Consider the following 22,290-nt stretch of genomic DNA (forward strand, 5'->3'; position numbering starts at 1 on the left):
TGGCTAAAGCTCCCGCTTCACACACGGAGGGCCCGGGTTCGATTCCCGGCGGGTGGAAACATTCCGACACGTTTCCTTACACCTATTGTCCTGTTCACCTAGCAGCAAATAGGTACCTGGGTGTTAGTCGACTGGTGTGGGTCGCATCCTGGGTGTTAGTGGACTGGTGTGGGTGGCATCCTGGGTGTTAGTGGACTGGTGTGGGTGGCATCCTGGGTGTTAGTGGACTGGTGTAGGTGGCATCCTGGGTGTTAGTGGACTGGTGTGGGTGGCATCCTGGGGGACAAGATTAAGGACCACAATGGAAATAAGTTAGACAGTCCTCGATGACGCACTGACTTTCTTGGGTTATCCTGGCTGGCTAACCCTCCGGGGTTAAAAATCCCAACGAAATCTTATCTTATCTTATCTCCTCATTTTATCGTCTTCTCCCCCTTTCCTCTTTCGTTCTTTTCTCTCCCCTGGGTTGTCTTTCTTCTGTCTCGTGTTTCTGTTTGTTTATTATTTATTGTATCACTTCCCCTTCCCCCCCACCTCTGTGTTCTTGTTCTCCCTCTGTGGGCACCTAGCTCCCTTGTGGGCACCTGGCTCCCTTGTGGGCACCTAGCTCCCTTGTGGGCACCTGGCTTCCTTGTGGGCACCTAGCTCCCTTGTGGGCACCTAGCTCCCTTGTGGGCACCTGGCTCCCTTGTGGGCACCTGGCTCCCTTGTGGGCACCTGGCTTCCTTGTGGACACCTGGCTCCCTTGTGGACACCTGGCTCCCTTGTGGGCACCTAGCTCCCTTGTGGGCACCTAGCTCCCTTGTGGGCACCTAGCTCCCTTGTGGGTACCTAGCTCCCTTGTGGGCACCTAGCTCCCTTGTGGGCACCTAGCTCCCTTGTGGGCACCTAGCTCCCTTGCAGTGCTCCCCTGTCTTTGTATTTGACTGGCTCGCTCCTCCTTAATTCCCCACTACTATCACTACCACTACTACCACTACTACTACTACTACTACTACTACTACTACCACTACCACTACTACTACTACTACTACTACTACTACTACTACTACTACTACCACCACCACCACCTCTTCCTGCCTATATATAGCCGTCCTGCTCCAATTCTGGTTAGTGTGACTTTGTAAATGGTCCCAGTCGGACCGAAACGTCGTCGTAAGCTCCTTTCTTCTATGCGAGTTATTTGTGTATTGTTCCAGTCACGGTATTGTGTCTTTTTTTGTTATTTAGCAAGTAGGTACCTGGGTGTTAGTCTACTAACATCTGCTGTCACTGTTCACCTAGCAGTAAGTAGGTACCTGGGTGTTAGTCTACTAACACCTGCTGTCACTGTTCACCTAGCAGTAAGTAGGTACATAGTTGTAAAAGGACACAAGTGCAACTAATGTGACATTTATAGTGGCAACGTTTCGCTCTCCAGGAGCTTTGTCAAGCCGTTACAAACAGTACATGGACACAGAGGGTATATATAGGCTCAGAGTGAGATGCAATACTAGTGGTAGTAGTAGTAGTAGTAATACAATACCATATTGTATTACTACTACTACTACAACATATTACAACTACAACTACTACCACTAGTATTGCACCTCACTCTGAGCCTATATACTGTTTGTAACAGCTTGATAAAGCTCCTGGAGAGCGAAACGTTGCCACAATAATTGTCACATTAGTTGCACTTGTGTCCTTTTACTTTACATATTGTCAGTAATTCTACCAAAATATATACAACGTTAAATATTGTAAGCATTGTTTTGATCGAGAAAATGATACCAGTGAAACAACCTATACAGTAGTTTGTATACTTGGAGGAAAGGTAAGCCATTGAGTGACGTAGAAATCGTAAAAAAAATGTATTAAGAACATAATGTAAAGTAAAAGGACACAAGTGCAACTAATGTGACATTTTATTGTGGCAGCGTTTCGCTCTCCAGGAGCTTTATCAAGCTGTTACAAACAGTATATAGGCTCAGAGTGAGGTGCAATACTAGTGGTAGTAGTTGTAGTTGTAATATGTTGTAGTAGTAGTAGTAATACAATATGGTATTGTATTACTACTACTACTACTACCACTAGTATTGCATCTCACTCTGAGCCTATATATACCCTCTGTGTCCATGTACTGTTTGTAACGGCTTGACAAAGCTCCTGGAGAGCGAAACGTTGCCACTATAAATGTCACATTAGTTGCACTTGTGTCCTTTTACTTTACATATTGTCGGTAATTCTACCAACTTTATTACAGGTACATAGTTATTAGTCACCTTATACCTAAATACACTAGCTTCAGGGCCCCGTCTTAATGGTCAAAAAAATGGAGAAGTATCCCCTTAAAAGGGGCGCTGGAACTTCAGTTTTCTATAACAATTTAAGAATTTTTATCATTATTATTATTATTAAGGCGACGCGGTAAGCCCGTATGGGCTATACAACTGGGACTGAGGTTTGATCCTAGGAAGTGGAGGACAGGGGCAGCTCCAGTTCCCTGGATCAAGAGCTCTTGAGGACCGGAAGGGTCACCAACACAAGGCACGACCTCGATAAGACGAACCATAGAGTATTTTTCCATAATTAACGAGATTTCTATCGGTTTTTAAACTAGTTTAGCAAATTTATATATGAAATATGAGTCGTAATGTCCATATCTGATATTTTTTTCGGCCTCAGAGTTATGGTTTTTATTTTAATGGGTGAAATACGTGAGGGTGTTTCCCAATGTCTACCCACACTGGGTTGTTTTTTTAGGTTTAATGCGTGTTAATAACGCATCCTGCGCTCCTCTAGCGCATCCACGCGCATAGATGCGTAATTTACGCACATATCTGTGTTATAAAAACCACTGTAGCGTCAGTGGGAAGGTTTTAAATGTGGTTTTTAGTTATTTTGGGGGGAAAATGTTGGTAGCCCTGAGCAGCACATTCCTTCACAAGGCGGGAGGACGGTGCCACGTTTCCTTATTTTTGGGACTTTTAATGTGGTGTTTCGGCGTGTTCTGGGGAGGGAGGTGAGGGGAAAGGGATTAATGGAGTCATAAGTGAGGGGGGAGGTGAGGGAGGGAAGGGGGTTCAAATAAAGTGTGAGGAGGGTGAGAGAGGGTCGGAGATGTGGCACAGATGGGAAGGTTGTAGTAGTAATATTGGCTGACGTCCAAGTTGATGGGGGGAGGGGAGGGGAAAGGGAGGGGGTGACGCATTTCCCCCCATGCCCTCACCCTTCACTCCCTTCCTCTCTACCCCTTCCCTTCCTCTCTACCCTCTCCCTCTCTACCCCCTCCCGTCCTCTATACCCCCCTCCCTCTCTACCTCCTCCCTTCCTCTCTACCTCCTCCCTTCCTCTCTTCCCCCTCCCTCCCTCTCTACCCCCTCCCTTAATCTCTACTCCCTCCCTTCCTCTCTACCCCCTCCCTTCCTCTCTACCCCCTCCCTCTCAACACCCTCCCTTCCTCTCTACCCCCTCCCTCTCTACCTCCTCCCTTCCTCTCTAAACTCTCCTTCCCTCTCTACCCCCTCCCTTCCTCTCTACCCCTCCCTTCCTCTCTACCCCCTCCCTTCCTCTCTACCCCCTCCCTTCCTCTCTACCCCCTCCCTTCCTCTCTACCCCCTCCCTTCCTCTCTGCTCCTCCCTTCCTCTCTGCCCCTCCCTTCCTCTCTACCCCCTCCCTTCCTCTCTGCCCCTCCCTTCCTCTCTACCCCCTCCCTTCCAGTGCCGGATCAGCCGGGCTGTGGCTCGTACGTCGGACTGCGTGCGGCCAGCAGTAACAGCCTAGTTGATCAGGCCCTGATCCATCGGGAGGCCTGGTCATGGACCGGGCCGCGGGGGCGTTGATCCCCGGAATAACCTCCAGGTAACCTCCAGGTACCCCCTCCCTATCTACCTCCTCCCTTCCTCTCTAAACCCTCCCTCCCTCTCTAAACCCTCCCTCCCTCTCTACCCCCCCCTTCCTCTCTACCTCCTCCCTTCCTCTCTACCCCCTCCCTTCCTCTTTACCCCTCCCTCAGGAGTGCTACAATAAGAACATAAGAACGAAGGAACACTGCAGAAGGCCTACTGGCCCATGCGAGGCAGGTCCAAGTCTCCTACCGGCTTAAGCCAATGCACCCAACCTAGTCAGGTCAGGTCACATTGACTTAAGGGAGGAACACGGCAACCGACCTGGTAGCACAAGCTATCAGGTCCAACTCACACCCACCCACATCTACTCATGTATTTATCCAACCTACTTTTAAAGCTACACAACGTTCTGGCCTCTATAACTGTACTCGGGAGTTTGTTCCACTCATCCACAACTCTATTACCAAACCAGTACTTTCCTATATCCTTCCTGAATCTGAATTTTTCCAACTTAAAACCATTGCTGCGAGTCCTGTCTAGGCTAGATATTTTCAGCACGTTATTTACATCCCCTTTATTTATTCCTGTCTTCCATTTATACACCTCAATCATATCCTCCCTAATTCTACGTATTTCTAGAGAGTGCAGTTTCAGGGCCCTTAGTCTATCCTCATAGGGAAGGTTTCTGATACATGGGATCAACTTTGTCATCCTCCTTTGTACATTTTCCAGAGAATTTATATCCATTCTGTAATACGGTGACCAAAACTGTGCAGCATAATCTAAATGAGGCCTAACCAAGGATGCATAGAGTTGAAGAACAACCTGAGGACTCCTATTATTTATGCTTCTTGATATGAAGCCAAGGATTCTATTAGCTTTATTGCGAACACTTATGCACTGTTGTCTTGGTTTCAGATTACTGCTAACCAGAGCTCCTAAATCTTTTTCGCAATTCGTGATATTAAGATCTACATTATTTAGTTTATATGTGACATGGTTATTGTCCTGTCCAACATTTAGAACTTTGCATTTGTCTATATTAAACTGCATCTGCCACTTCTCCGACCACTGCATCAGTCTATTCAAATCTTCCTGGAGTGCTCGAATGTCCTCGTCAGAATGAATTCGACGGCCTATTTTGGTGTCATCGGCAAACTTGCCGATGTCGCTCTTTATGCCCTCATCTATGTCGTTTATGTAGATTGTGAACAGCAGGGGGCCCAACACTGACCCCTGTGGAACACCGCTCGTGGTAAGCGCATGGTAAGCGCATTCTTGTGGTTGGTGACTCTCAGGTAAGATATGTTGACCGTGCTTTTTGTAATAGGAATAAGAAGATGAGAGATAGAGTGTGCTTCCCTGGAGCTGGTGTTGGGGACATTGTCAACAGGCTGGATAATATCATGTCAGGTAATGGGAACAAGCCCATTATCTGTCTCAGTGCTGGTGGAAATGATATTGGGAAGGGTAGGAGAGAAGAGCTGCTAGATAAGTACAGGTCAGCTATAGATTTCATTAAGTCTAAGGGAGGGATCCCAATCATATGTAGCATCTTGCCTAGAAGGGGAGTAGGAAATGAATGGTTGTCTAGGGCAATTGGTGTAAATTGCTGGCTAGACAGATACTGCAAGGAACTTGCAATCCCATTCATTGACAACTGGAACAACTTTTATGGCAAACATGATATGTATGCAAGGGATGGGGTACATCTCTCTGGGGCAGGGGTGGTAGCACTTGCAGACTCGATTGAGAAGGCCATTGGTGAAATGCCTATGATTTTAAACTGATGGAAGATAGAGGTATGGGTGTGTGTGGGAAACAAGCAGGTTGCAACACTAGGGTTGGAAACAGTAAATGTATAAAAGGCATTCAGCATGAAGTTATAAATAAAGACAATAGAACAGGTCAGCAAACAAAGGGGGACAGCAGAGGGCAGCAAGGGACTAGCTCCCTTAAGGTTTACTATACTAATAGCAGGAGTGTTAGAAATAAGATAGATGAGCTAAGATTAATTGCAAGTGCAGGAAACATAGATATTATTGCTATAACAGAGACCTGGCTCAATCTGAAAGATAGAGAGATGCCCTCTGAATGTCACATACAAGGCTATAAATTATTCCACACTGACAGGGTCAACAGGAAAGGTGGTGGAGTAGCGATGTACGTCAGAGACAATTTAAATTGTTGTGTTAGACAAGATATTAAATTAGAAGCGTCAGCCACTGAATCTGTTTGGTTACAGCTTCTCGAGGGCCGAGAAAAACTAATTTTGGGTGTGATTTACAGGGCCCCAAATCTTGATAGGGAGTGCAGTAAACTTCTATGGGACGAAATTCGTAAGGCATCTACATACGAAAATGTTGTGCTAATGGGAGATTTCAACTATAGACAGATTGACTGGAGCAATTTGACAGGAAATTTAGAGTCGGGTGACTTTCTTGATACGATCCAGGATTGTTTTTTAAAACAGTTTGTGACAGAGCCAACTAGGGGAAATAACCTCCTTGACTTGGTTCTTGCCAGTAGGGAAACACTAATTAATAATCTTGAGGTTAATGATGAGCTTGGGGAGAGTGATCACAAATCACTCAGTTTTAACATATCATGGAATTCCCCTAATAATGGCAATCAAGTCTCCGTCCCTGACTTTCGCTTGGCTGATTTCATAGGACTGAAAAATTACTTAGGTGGGCTGAACTGGAATGACCTGACTAGGGGTCAGGTAGGTGGTGATGGTTGCCGATATGATGCTTTCCAGGGCATAGTTCTAGCTGCTCAGTCAAATTATGTTCCAAATAGGGAAATCAGATCAAACAAAAATGATCCTAAATGGATGAACAATAGATTAAAATATCTGATTGGTCAAAAGAGAGGCATATATAGGCAAATCAAAAGAGGAGAGGGGCAATTAAGAAATCGATATATTCAGTTAAAGAGAGAAATAAAAAAGGGAATTAGAAAAGCAAATAGAGATTATGAGGTTAAAGTTGCAAGAGAATCGAAGACTAACCCAAAAGGATTCTTTCAGGTATACAGAAGTAAGATCAGGGACAAGATAGGCCCACTCAAAAGTTCCTCGGGTCAGCTCACTGACAGTGATAAGGAAATGTGTAGAATTTTTAACACATACTTCCTCTCAGTTTTTACACAGGAGGATACCAGCGATATTCCAGTAATGATAAATTATGTAGAACAGGACGATAATAAACTGTGCACTATTAGGGTCACAAGTGACATGGTCCTTAGGCAAATAGATAAATTAAAACCTAACAAATCCCCAGGCCCTGATGAACTGTATGCAAGGGTTCTAAAGGAATGTAAAGAGGAGCTTAGCACACCTTTGGCTAATCTTTTCAACATATCACTACAAACTGGCATGGTGCCAGATAAGTGGAAAATGGCAAATGTGATACCTATTTTCAAAACAGGTGACAGGTCCTTAGCTTCGAACTATAGACCAATAAGCCTAACCTCCATAGTGGGAAAATTTATGGAATCAATAATTGCCGAGGCAGTTCGTAGCCACCTTGAAAAGCATAAATTAATCAACGAATCTCAGCATGGTTTTACAAAGGGGCGTTCCTGCCTTACGAATTTATTAACTTTTTTCACTAAGGTATTTGAGGAGGTAGATCATGGTAATGAATATGATATTGTGTATATGGACTTCAGTAAGGCTTTTGACAGGGTCCCACATCAGAGACTATTGAGGAAAATTAAAGCACATGGAATAGGAGGAGAAATTTTTTCCTGGATAGAGGCATGGTTGACAAATAGGCAGCAGAGAGTTTGCATAAATGGGGAGAAATCAGAGTGGGGAAGCGTCACGAGCGGTGTTCCACAGGGGTCAGTGTTGGGCCCCCTGCTGTTCACAATCTACATAAACGACATAGATGAGGGCATAAAGAGCGACATCGGCAAGTTTGCCGATGACACCAAAATAGGCCGTCGAATTCATTCTGACGAGGACATTCGAGCACTCCAGGAAGATTTGAATAGACTGATGCAGTGGTCGGAGAAGTGGCAGATGCAGTTTAATATAGACAAATGCAAAGTTCTAAATGTTGGACAGGACAATAACCATGCCACATATAAACTAAATAATGTAGATCTTAATATTACGGATTGCGAAAAAGATTTAGGAGTTCTGGTTAGCAGTAATCTGAAACCAAGACAACAGTGCATAAGTGTTCGCAATAAAGCTAATAGAATCCTTGGCTTCATATCAAGAAGCATAAATAATAGGAGTCCTCAGGTTGTTCTTCAACTCTATACATCCTTGGTTAGGCCTCATTTAGATTATGCTGCACAGTTTTGGTCACCGTATTACAGAATGGATATAAATTCTCTGGAAAATGTACAAAGGAGGATGACAAAGATGATCCCATGTATCAGAAACCTTCCCTATGAGGATAGACTAAGGGCCCTGAAACTGCACTCTCTAGAAAGACGTAGAATTAGGGGGGATATGATTGAGGTGTATAAATGGAAGACAGGAATAAATAAAGGGGATGTAAATAGTGTGCTGAAAATATCTAGCCTAGACAGGACTCGCAGCAATGGTTTTAAGTTGGAAAAATTCAGATTCAGGAGGGATATAGGAAAGTACTGGTTTGGTAATAGAGTTGTGGATGAGTGGAACAAACTCCCAAGTACCGTTATAGAGGCCAGAACGTTGTGTAGCTTTAAAAATAGGTTGGATAAATACATGAGTAGATGTGGGTGGGTGTGAGTTAGACCTGATAGCTTGTGTTACCAGGTCGGTTGCCGTGTTCCTCCCTTAAGTCAGTGTGACCTGACCTGACTAGGTTGGGTGCATTGGCTTAAGCCGGTAGGAGACTTGGACCTGCCTCGCATGGGCCAGTAGGCCTTCTGCAGTGTTCCTTCGTTCTTATGTTCTTATGTTCTTATGTGACGCTTCCCCACTCTGATTTCTCCCCATTTATGCAAACTCTCTGCTGCCTATTTGTCAACCATGCCTCTATCCAGGAAAAAATTTCTCCTCCTATTCCATGTGCTTTAATTTTCCTCAGTCTCTGATGTGGGACCCTGTCAAAAGCCTTACTGAAGTCCATATACACAATATCATATTCATTACCATGATCTACCTCCTCAAATACCTTAGTGAAAAAAGTTAATAAATTCGTAAGGCAGGAACGCCCCTTTGTAAAACCATGCTGAGATTCGTTGATTAATTTATGCTTTTCGAGGTGGCTACGAACTGCCTCGGCAATTATTGATTCCATAAATTTTCCCACTATGGAGGTTAGGCTTATTGGTCTATAGTTCGAAGCTAAGGACCTGTCACCTGTTTTGAAAATAGGTATCACATTTGCCATTTTCCACTTATCTGACACCATGCCAGTTTGTAGTGATATGTTGAAAAGATTAGCCAAAGGTGTGCTAAGCTCCTCTTTACATTCCTTTAGAACCCTTGCATACAGTTCATCAGGGCCTGGGGATTTGTTAGGTTTTAATTTATCTATTTGCCTAAGGACCATGTCAGTTGTGACCCTAATCGTGCACAGTTTATTATCGTCCTGTTCTACATAATTTATCATTACTGGAATATCGCTGGTATCCTCCTGTGTAAAAACTGAGAGGAAGTATGTGTTAAAAATTCTACACATTTCCTTATCACTGTCAGTGAGCTGACCCAAGGAACTTTTGAGTGGGCCTATCTTGTCCCTGATCTTACTTCTGTATACCTGAAAGAATCATTTTGGGTTAGTCTTCGATTCTCTTGCAACTTTAACCTCATAATCTCTTTTTGCTTTTCTAATTCCCTTTTTTATTTCTCTCTTTAACTGAATATATCGATTTCTTAATTGCCCCTCTCCTCTTTTGATTTGCCTATATATGCCTCTCTTTTGACCAATCAGATATTTTAATCTATTGTTCATCCATTTAGGATCATTTTTGTTTGATCTGATTTCCCTATTTGGAACATAATTTGACTGAGCAGCTAGAACTATGCCCTGGAAAGCATCATATCGGCAACCATCACCACCTACCTGACCCTTAGTCAGGTCATTCCAGTTCAGCCCACCTAAGTAATTTTTCAGTCCTATGAAATCAGCCAAGCGAAAGTCAGGGATGGAGACTTGATTGCCATTATTAGGGGAATTCCATGATATATTAAAACTGAGTGATTTGTGATCACTTTCCCCAAGCTCATCATTAACCTCAAGATTATTAATTAGTGTTTCCCTACTGGCAAGAACCAAGTCAAGGAGGTTATTTCCCCTAGTTGGCTCTGTCACAAACTGTTTTAAAAAACAATCCTGGATCGTATCAAGAAAGTCACCTGACTCTAAATTTCCTGTCAAATTGCTCCAGTCAATCTGTCTATAGTTGAAATCTCCCATTAGCACAACATTTTCGTATGTAGATGCCTTACGAATTTCGTCCCATAGAAGTTTACTGCACTCCCTATCAAGATTTGGGGCCCTGTAAATCACACCCAATATTAGTTTTTCTCGGCCCTCGAGAAGCTGTAACCAAACAGATTCAGTGGCTGACGCTTCTAATTTAATATCTTGTCTAACACAACAGTTTAAATTGTCTCTGACGTACATCGCTACTCCACCACCTTTCCTGTTGACCCTGTCAGTGTGGAATAATTTATAGCCTTGTATGTGACATTCAGAGGGCATCTCTCTATCTTTCAGATTGAGCCAGGTCTCTGTTATAGCAATAATATCTATGTTTCCTGCACTTGCAATTAATCTTAGCTCATCTATCTTATTTCTTACACTCCTGCTATTAGTATAGTAAACCTTAAGGGAGCTAGTCCCTTGCTGCCCTCTGCTGTCCCCCTTTGTTTGCTGACCTGATCTATTGTCTTTATTTATAACTTCATGCTGAATGCCTTTTATACATTTACTGTTTCCAACCCAAGTGTTGCAACCTGCTTGTTTCCCACACACACCCATACCTCTATCTTCCATCAGTTTAAAATCATAGGCATTTCACCAATGGCCTTCTCAATCGAGTCTGCAAGTGCTACCACCCCTGCCCCAGAGAGATGTACCCCATCCCTTGCATACATATCATGTTTGCCATAAAAGTTGTTCCAGTTGTCAATGAATGGGATTGCAAGTTCCTTGCAGTATCTGTCTAGCCAGCAATTTACACCAATTGCCCTAGACAACCATTCATTTCCTACTCCCCTTCTAGGCAAGATGCTACATATGATTGGGATCCCTCCCTTAGACTTAATGAAATCTATAGCTGACCTGTACTTATCTAGCAGCTCTTCTCTCCTACCCTTCCCAATATCATTTCCACCAGCACTGAGACAGATAATGGGCTTGTTCCCATTACCTGACATGATATTATCCAGCCTGTTGACAATGTCCCCAACACCAGCTCCAGGGAAGCACACTCTATCTCTCATCTTATTCCTATTACAAAAAGCACGGTCAATATATCTTACCTGAGAGTCACCAACCACAAGAATGTGCTTACCTCCATTAGCAGGGGCAGTAGTACCCTTACCTTCACTGGCCACTGAGTACATTCATCCTGAAGAACAGAGAAGCGATTTCCTACCTTCAGATCTTCACTCTTAACTTTCCTTACTCTGATGCGCCTCCCATTACTGTGAACCACTCGCCACTTGTAGCAGGTGCTGGGCTGCACCTCACTGCTGGTAGCCGTTGCTACCTCCCCAACTACAGCCTCCTCACAGCGAGAGACAGACTGCACCTCACTGCTAGAAGCCTCATTCCCCACAACTCCAGCCACCTCACACTCTCTCCCAGACCCATTGAGGTGGACCTTCAGCCTCCTAATCTCCTCCTGGAGAAGCAAGACCTCCTCCTTCAACTCTCCAACCTCAATTTTGAAAGAAATTCAAAATATTTCTTTTCATATGCCAAAAACAAGGCAAATACCACATCTAGTATAGGGCCCTTACTCAGACAGGATGGGACTTACTCAGACAGGATGGGACTTACTCAGACAGGATGGGACTTACTCAGACAGGATGGGACTTACTCAGACAGGATGGAACTTGCTCAGACAGGATGGGACTTACTCAGACAGGATGGGACTTACACAGACAGGATGGGACTTACACAGATGACAACAAGGAAATGAGTGAAATATTGAAATCCCAGTACGACTGTGTTTAGTGAACCACTAATCGGTCTGAGGATCGACGACCCAAATGATTTCTTCATGAATGAGCCTCAAAACTCCATAAATGTATGCCAGATTTCCGACATTACCCTAACTCGATAGATTTCGAAAAAGCCATTGACAACATGCTCATGCACTCAGCCCCGGGCCCAGTCTCGTGGAACTCTGTTTTCATTAAGAACTGCAAGAAACCCCTCTCGCGTGCCCTAAGTACACTATGGAGGAGGAGCTTGGACATGGGTGAAATTCCACAGTCATTTAAAACAACGGATATAGCCCCACTCCATTAAGGTGGCAGCAAAGCATTAGCTAAAAACTATAGACCAATAGCTCTGACGTCCCACATCATAAAAATCTTTGAACGAGTGCTAAGAAGCAGGATTGCAAACCACCTGGATCCCCAAAATCTGCACAATCCAGGGCAACTTGGGTTCAGGGCAGGTCGCTCCTGCCTCTCACAACTACTGGATCACTGTGATATGGTCTGGGATGCACTGGAAGAAAATCGGAATGCAGATGTAATATACACAGACTTTGCAAAAGCATTTGACAAATGCGATCATGGCGTAATAGCCCATCAAATACGTGCTAAAGGAATAACTGGGAAAGTGGGGAGATGAATCTTCAACTTCCTTACAAATCGAACACAAAGAGTAGTGGTCAACAGAGTTAAATCGGAGGCTGCCATAGTGAAGAGCTCTGTTCCACAAGGCACAGTACTCGCCCCATCTTATTCCTTATCCTCATATCAGACATAGACAGAGATATACATCACAGCACCGTATCATCCTTTGCAGATGATACTAGGATCTGCATGAGGCTGTCATCTGCTGAGGACGCGGTTAACCTCCAAGAAGATATAAACAAAGTTTTTCAGTGGGCAACGGTAAACAATATGATGTTCAATGAGGACAAATTCCAACTACTCCGTTATGGAAAACTGGAGGAGATAATAACTAGAACAGAGTATACTACAGACTCCGGCCATACAATAGAGTGGAAAAATAATGTAAGGGACCTGGGAGTGGTGACGTGTACTTAGCTCAGTGGTGACGTGTACTTAGCTCAGTGGTGACGTGTACTTAGCTCAGTGGTGACGTGTACTTAGCTCTGTGAAGACCTGTTTGCGCGCTCTCTACGAATTGAAGCAAGATGCACTCCATCGAGCAACTTTACCAACAGCTTAAGGAAGAATTGAGGATGGCGAAGATGGAGATTCGGCGACTGACCAAGGAAAATAAGAAGATTCGTAGTAGTCCTCCTGTTTTGAGTCCTCAGGTCAAGAAAGGAAACTGGCCAGTGGCTGGACAGCAGGGAACAAAGTTGACGATCAAGAAGACGAATGGAAAGGTAGAAACGATGAAGAAGAAAGAGACTGCCGTGGAAACTGTTGTGGAAACCTCTAATACATTCTCAGTGCAACCCGACGAATGTGAGTCGACTACTGGGAACGTCACGACAATCGACACCAAGGAAGGTAAGAATATTGTTGTTGTTGGGGATAGCCAAGTTAGGTATATGGATAGGGCGTTCTGCTTGAAGGACAGGAGTAGGAGACAGAGAGTTTGCTTTCCTGGGGCTGAGATGGAGGATATTGTTAGCCGTCTGGATGACATCATGAGAGGTAATGGGAGCAATCCTATTATCTGTCTCAGTGCTGGTGGCAACGATGTTGGCAGACGTAGGAGTGAAGACCTGATTAGCAGGTATAGGTCAGCAATAGAAATAATTAGGAGGAAGGGTAGGAACCCTGTCATATGTGGTATTCTGCCAAGGAGAGGAGTTGGAAATGAATGGTTGTCCAGGGCAATTGGTGTCAATTGCTGGCTGGACAAATACTGTAAGGAAAATGTGGTAACATTCATTGACAACTGGGACCTCTTCTATGGCAGAAATGACATGTATGCCAGGGATGGGGTTCACTTATCTAGGTCTGGGGTGGGAGCACTGGCAACTGCAGTGGAGGGAGCTGTTAGGTCTTTAAACTAGGAATAGTTAGTGGTATGGGTTTTGGCGGGAAAACAGTCAAGTCGCAGTGTAGTAATATGAGTACTAGGAGAACTAGTAATAGGCAAAATGAGGTAGATATTGGAAAGCCAGTGGCACAAATTGACAAGGACAGTAATAGGTTTAGTGGAATAACAGAAAGGAGCAGGAAGGGTAAAGAGAGAGGAGGGTCTTTAAATATATATTACACAAATAGTCGCAGTGCTAGGAATAAGATGGACGAGTTGAGACTAGTTGCTAGTGCAGGTAACATTGATGTATTTGCCTTAACTGAAACGTGGTTTAATTCAAAAAGTCGGGACATGCCTGCGGAATGTCACACTCAGGGTTTTAAATTGTTCCAAGTAGATAGAAGTATCGGGAAGGGGGGTGGGGTAGCATTGTATGTCCAAGATCGCTTGAACTGTTGCATAAAAACGGGCATTAAGTCTGAAGTAACACATACAGAGTCTGTTTGGATAGAATTTTCAGAGGGGCATGAAAAATTAACTTTAGGTGTGATATACCGTCCCCCAAATTTAGATAGGGACCAGGGGAGACTACTATGGGAGGAAATTGTTAGGGCCACAAGGCACGATAATGTAGTAATTCTAGGAGACTTTAACTTTAGTCATATTGATTGGAATTTCTTGACTGGGAATTTAGAATCATACGACTTCTTAGAAGTAGTTCAGGATTGTTTTTTGAAGCAGTTTGTGACAGAACCTACAAGGGAAAATAACCTGCTTGACTTAGTTCTGGCAAACAATGAATCCCTTGTTAATAATTTAGAAGTTTCAGAGGAACTGGGTGCTAGCGACCACAAATCAATTACATTTAGAATTGAATGGAAGTATGATAGTAGGGATAACTCAGTAACAGTCCCAGATTTTCGCTTAGCAGATTACGATGGGCTTAGAGAACACTTATTATCTGTTGACTGGGGTAACAAAGAGAGCTGTCAATATGACAGTTTTCTGAACACAATACATGCTGCTCAAAGAACGTTTATCCCTTATAAAGAAATTAGATCAAATAGAAATGACCCAAAATGGATGAATAATAGGCTGAAATATATACTAGGGCATAAGAAAGGAATTTATAGGCGTATCAAAAGAGGCGAGGGTCATCTTATGAATCAGTATATTGACATTAAGAGGGACATTAAAAAGGGGATAAGAAAAGCTAAAAGGGACTATGAAATTAAAGTTGCTAGGGATTCTAAAACTAACCCAAAAAGTTTTTTCCAGGTATATAGAACAAAAGTCAGAGATAAGATAGGTCCCCTTAAAAATAACTATGGGCATCTTACTGACAAAGAGAATGAAATGTGCTCGATTTTAAATAATTATTTTCTCTCGGTTTTTACACAGGAAGACACTAATAATATTCCGGTAATTAATTTTTATAGTGGATCAGAAGAAGATAAATTATGTAACATCACAGTCACTAGTGAAATGGTTGTGAAGCAGATAGACCGACTGAAGCAAAATAAGTCACCGGGTCCTGATGAGGTCTTTTCAAGGGTTCTGAAGGAATGCAAAATGGAAATCTGTGAACCATTAACTAATATTTTTAATTTATCTCTTCAAACAGGTGTAGTGTCTGATATGTGGAAGATGGCTAATGTAATTCCTATTTTTAAAACAGGGGACAAGTCGTTACCGTCAAATTACCGCCCAATAAGCCTGACCTCAATTGTAGGCAAATTACTAGAGTCAATTATAGCTCAAATTATAAGAAGCCATCTCGATAAGCATAGCTTGATTAATGATACTCAGCATGGATTCACAAGAGGCCGGTCTTGTCTAACTAATTTATTAACTTTCTTCAGTAAAGCTTTTGAGGCTGTTGACCACGATAAAGAATTTGATATTATTTACTTAGATTTTAGTAAGGCATTTGATAGAGTTCCGCACCAAAGACTGTTGAAGAAAGTAGCAGCTCATGGCATTGGGGGAAAGGTGCTCTCGTGGATCGAATCATGGCTCACAGACAGGAAGCAGAGAGTGTCCATAAATGGGGTTAAATCCGAGTGGGGATCAGTAACAAGTGGCGTTCCACAGGGATCAGTCTTGGGCCCGTTGTTGTTTATAATATATATCAATGATCTTGATGAAGGAATTACTAGTGATATGAGCAAATTCGCCGATGACACGAAGATAGGTAGGATAATTGATTCAAACGTAGATGTTAGGGAACTTCAGGAGGATTTAGACAAACTCTACTCTTGGTCAGAAAAGTGGCAGATGCAGTTCATTGTAGATAAATGCAAGGTTCTGAAGCTCGGGAGTGTCCATAACCCTAGCATTTATAAGTTAAATAATGTAGAACTTAGCCATACAGATTGCGAAAAGGACTTGGGGGTTATGGTAAGCAGCAACCTTAAACCAAGACAGGAATGCCTAAGCGTACGTAATAAGGCAAATAGATTACTGGGATTTATATCAAGAAGTGTAAGCAACAGAAGTCCAGAGGTCGTACTGCAGCTTTATACATCATTAGTAAGGCCTCACCTAGATTATGCAGCTCAATTCTGGTCTCCATATTACAGAATGGACATAAATTCGTTAGAAAACATTCAGCGTAGGATGACTAAATTAATACATAGCATTAGAAATCTTCCTTATGAAGAAAGATTGAAGACTCTTAAGTTACATTCACTTGTTAGACGAAGAATGAGGGGAGACCTGATCGAAGTGTATAAGTGGAAGATAGGTATTAATAAAGGGGATATTAACAAGGTCTTGAGGATATCTCTCCAAGAGAGAACCCGCAGTAATGGATTTAAATTAGATAAGTTTAGATTTAGAAAGGACATAGGAAAGTATTGGTTTGGAAATAGGGTAGCTGATGAGTGGAACAGTCTACCTAGTTGGGTTATTGAGGCTAGGACTTTGAGTAGTTTCAAATTTAGGTTGGATAAGTACATGAGTGGGAGGGGTTGGATTTGAGTGGGACTTGCACATCGGAGCTTGGTTCTTGGGTGGCATTGAAAATTGGGTTGGTCAAATGTTTGTTAGTGAGATGAATTGTAAAGGATCTGCCTAGTATGGGCCAACAGGCCTGCTGCAGCGTTCCTCCTTTCTTATGTTCTTATGTAATGTCGGAGGATCTCACTTTCAAGGATCACAACAGTGCCACGATCGCACGTGCAAAGAAAATGATAGGATGGATAATGAGAACGTTCAAAACGAGAGGTGCCAAGCCCATGATGATCCTTTTCAAATCACTTGTTCTCTCTAGGCTGGAATACTGCTGTACATTAACATCTCCATTCAAAGCAGGTTAAATTGCAGATCTAGAGAGTGTACAGAGATCCTTTACTGCACGTATAAGTTCTGTCAAGCACCTTAACTACTGGGAACGCTTGGAAGCACTTGACTTGTACTCCCTGGAACGCAGGAGAGAGATGTATATCATAATCTACACTTGGAAAATCCTGGAATGAATGGTCCCAAATCTGCACACAGAAACCACTCCCTACGAAAGTAAAAGACTGGGCAGGCGATGCAAAATGCCCCCAATTAAAAGTAGGGGCGCCATTGGTACACTAAGGGAAAAGACCATAAGTGTCCTGGGCCCAAGACTGTTCAACATCCTCCCATCAAGCATTAGGGGAATTGCCAATAAACCCTTGACTGCCTTCAAGAGAGAGCTGGACAGATACCTAAAGTCAGTGCCGGATCAGCCGGGCTGTGGCTCGTACGTTGGACTGCGTGCGGCCAGCAGTAACAGCCTAGTTGATCAGGCCCTGATCCACCGGGAGGCCTGGTCATGGACGGGGCCGCGGGGGCGTTGATCCCCGGAATAACCTCCAGGTCACCTCCAGGTAACCAGGTACCCCATCCCTATCTCCCAACCCCTCCCTTCCTCTCTACCCCTCCCTTCCTCTCTACCCCCTCCCTTCCTCTCTACCTCCCTTCCTCTCTACCTCCCTTCCTCTCTACCTCCCTTCCTCTCTACCTCCCTTCCTCTCTACCTCCCTTCCTCTCTACCTCCCTTCCTCTCTACCTCCCTTCCTCTCTACCTCCCTTCCTCTCTACCTCCCTTCCTCTCTACCCCCTCCCTACCTCCCAACCCCTCAGTACCTCCCAACCCCTCCCTTCCTCTCTACCCCCTCCCTACCTCCCAACCCCTCCCTTCCTCTCTTCCCCCTCCCTACCTCCCAACCCCTCCCTTCCTCTCTACCCCTCCCTTCCTCTCTACCCCCTCCCTTCCTCTCTACCCCCTCCCTTCCTCTCTACCCCCTCCCTTCCTCTCTACCCCCTCCCTACTCCTCCCTTCCTCTCTACCCCCTCCCTACTTCCCTACCCCTCTCTTTCTGATTGAACATTAAAATGGTATAAAATACCGACAGGTTGTTAGGTAAGACACATATGCAACAGTTAGGTATCTTTATTATGAAACGTTTCGCCTACACAGTAGGCTTCTTCAGTCGAGTACAGAAAAGTTGATAGAATCAGAAGATACTTGACTGAAGAAGCCTACTGTGTAGGGGAAACGTTTCATAATAAAGATACCTAACTGTTGCATATGTGTCTTACCTACCCCTCTCTTTCTCCCTACCCCTCCCTACCTCCCTACCCCTCCCATCCTCTCTACCCCCTCCCTTCAGGTATACTCTAGGTATACTCCAGGTATACTCAAGGTATTTTCCAGGTATACTTAAGGTATACTCCAGGTGTACTCTTGGTATACTCTAGGTATACATAAGAACATAAAGAAGGAACACTGCAGCAGACCTACTGGCCCATGCGAGGCAGGTATACTCCAGGTATACTCCAGGTATATTCAAGGTATACTCAAGGTATACTAAAGGTATATTCAAGGTATACTCAAGGTATACTCAAGGTATATTCAAGGTATACTAAAGGTATACTCAAGGTATATTCAAGGTATACTCAAGGTATATTCAAGGTATACTCAAGGTATATTCAAGGTATACTCAAGGTATATTCAAGGTATACTCAAGGTATACTCCAGGATATTAACACAGGTTAAGACAAGTTAACACAGGTTAACACTGAGAAACAAAATTTGCATAGGTAAACACATATTAACAGATATTAACACATTAACACAGGATAGCACAAACTAACACTAATTAACACAAATTAACACTAACACAAATTAACACAGGTTAACACAAATTAACGCAGGTTAACGCAAATTAACGAAGTTTAACACAAATTAATACATATTAACATCCCCGGAATAACCTCCAGGTAACCTCCAGGTTAACACTGTCGCAGGTTAACATATATTAACGCAGGTTAACACTAACACAGGTTAACATTAACATAGGTTAACACTAACACAGGTTAACATTAACGCAGGTTAACACTAACACAGGTCAACATTAACACAGGTTAACACTAACACAGGTTAACATTAACACAGGTTAACACTAACACAGGTCAACATTAACACAGGTTAACACTAACACAGGTTAACATTAACACAGGTTAACACTAACACAGGTTAACATTAACACAGGTTAACACTAACACAGTTTAATATTAACGCAGGTTAACACTAACACAGGTTAACATTAACACAGGTTAACACTAACACAGGTTAATATTAACGCAGGTTAACACTAACACAGGTTAACATTAACACTGGTTAACACTAACACATTAAGATATATTAACACAGGTTAACATCAACAAAGGTTAACACTAACACATTAAGATATATTAACACAGCTTAACATTAACACTGGTTAACACTAACACAGGTTAACATTAACACATTAAGATATATTAACACAGGTTAACATTAACACAGGTTAACACTAACACATTAAGATATATTAACACAGGTTAACATTAACACAGGTTAACACTAACACATTAAGATATATTAACACAGGTTAACACTAACACATTAAGATATATTAACACAGGTTAACATTAACAAAGGTTAACACTAACACATTAAGATATATTAACACAGCTTAACATTAACACTAACACAGGTTAACATTAACACATTAAGATATATTAACACAGGTTAACATTAACACAGGTTAACACTAACACAGGTTAACACTAACACATTAAGATATATTAACACAGGTTAACATTAACACAGGTTAACATTAACACAGGTTAACACTAACACAGGTTAACACTAACACAGGTTAACATATTAACCCGGGGGAGGGGTTGGTGGGGGGTCACTGGTAAGGGATGGTAGGGGGGGTAGAGAAGCAATATGTAGGGTTGGTACTCCTGAGTGACGTCACTCACACCAGGCTATGCACGGCAATACTGCGTTCGGTCTTCCGGCCTTGACTTCGACTGACGGCACAACCCACCCGTCATTTCCCCCCCCCCTCCCCACCTCGAGACCTCGCCGACGTCTCGCCCGGGGGAAGAGGAATCCGACCTCGCATTGAGTTAAGGTGGCTGATGGCTGGGAGAGACTGTAGAGAGAGAGATATGTCTCGCTGGATGGGTTGTTTTGGAAGAGAGATGCGGGGATTCGAACACGGCAGCGGCTGTTCCATTTTAGGTCTCTTCTGAGATAGAAAATAGAAGTTTAGACTATCTCTCCCAGGGTAATTAACTCTCCCAGGTTAACCCTGGGTAATTAACTCTCCCAGGTTAATAAACCAGAGTAATTAACTACCAGGTTAACCCCGGGTAATTAACTCTCCCAGGGTAACCCTGGGTAATTAACTCAGGTTAACCCTGGGTAATTAACTCTCCCAGATTAATAACCCAGGGTAATTAACTCTTCCAGGTTAACCCTGGGTAATTAACTCTCCCAGGTTAACCCTGGGTAATTAATTCTCCCAGGTTAAATCTGGGTAATTAACTCTCCCAGGTTAACCCTGGGTAATTAACTCTCCCAGGTTAACCCTGGGTAATTAACTCTCCCAGATTAATAACACTGGGTAATTAACTCTCCCAGGTTAATAACCCAGGGTAATTAACTTTCCCAGGTTAATAACTCAGGGTAATTAACTCTTCCAGGTTAACCCTGGGTAATTAACTCTCCCAGATTAATAACACTGGGTAATTAACTCTCCCAGGTTAATAACCCAGGGTAATTAACTTTCCCAGGTTAATAACTCAGGGTAATTAACTCTCCCAAGTTAACCATGGGTAATTAACTCTCCCAGGTTAATAACCCAGGGTAATTAACTTTCCCAGATTAATAACTCAGGGTAATTAACTCTTCCAGGTTAATAACAGGGTAATTAACTCTCCCAGGTTAATAACCCAGTATTATTAACCCTCCCATGTTAATAATCCAATATTAACACTCCCTGGTTAATAACCCAGTATTAACACTCCCTGGTTAATAACCCAGTATTAACACTCCCATATTAATAACCCAGGTGACAGGTCCTTAGCTTCGAACTATAGACCAATAAGCCTAACCTCCATAGTGGGAAAATTTATGGAATCAATAATTGCCGAGGCAGTTCGTAGCCACCTTGAAAAGCATAAATTAATCAACGAATCTCAGCATGGTTTTACAAAGGGGCGTTCCTACCTTACGAATTTATTAATTTTTTTCACTAAGGTATTTGAGGAGGTAGATCATGGTAATGAATATGATATTGTGTATATGGACTTCAGTAAGGCTTTTGACAGGGTCCCACATCAGAGACTATTGAGGAAAATTAAAGCACATGGAATAGGAGGAGAAATTTTTTCCTGGATAGAGGCATGGTTGACAAATAGGCAGCAGAGAGTTTGCATAAATGGAGAGAAATCCGAGTGGGGAAGCGTCACGAGCGGTGTTCCACAGGGGTCAGTGTTGGGCCCCCTGCTGTTCACAATCTACATAAACGACATAGATGAGGGCATAAAGAGCGACATCGGCAAGTTTGCAGATGACACCAAAATAGGCCGTCGAATTCATTCTGACGAGGACATTCGAGCACTCCAGGAAGATTTGAATAGACTGATGCAGTGGTCGGAGAAGTGGCAGATGCAGTTTAATATAGACAAATGCAAAGTTCTAAATGTTGGACAGGACAATAACCATGCCACATATAAACTAAATAATGTAGATCTTAATATTACGGATTGCGAAAAAGATTTAGGAGTTCTGGTTAGCAGTAATCTGAAACCAAGACAACAGTGCATAAGTGTTCGCAATAAAGCTAATAGAATCCTTGGCTTCATATCAAGAAGCATAAATAATAGGAGTCCTCAGGTTGTTCTTCAACTCTATACATCCTTGGTTAGGCCTCATTTAGATTATGCTGCACAGTTTTGGTCACCGTATTACAGAATGGATATAAATTCTCTGGAAAATGTACAGAAGAGGATGACAAAGTTGATCCCATGTATCAGAAAC

This window comes from Cherax quadricarinatus, unplaced genomic scaffold (genome assembly GCF_038502225.1).
Source record: "Cherax quadricarinatus isolate ZL_2023a unplaced genomic scaffold, ASM3850222v1 Contig23, whole genome shotgun sequence".
Classification (NCBI taxonomy): Eukaryota; Metazoa; Arthropoda; class Malacostraca; order Decapoda; family Parastacidae; genus Cherax; species Cherax quadricarinatus.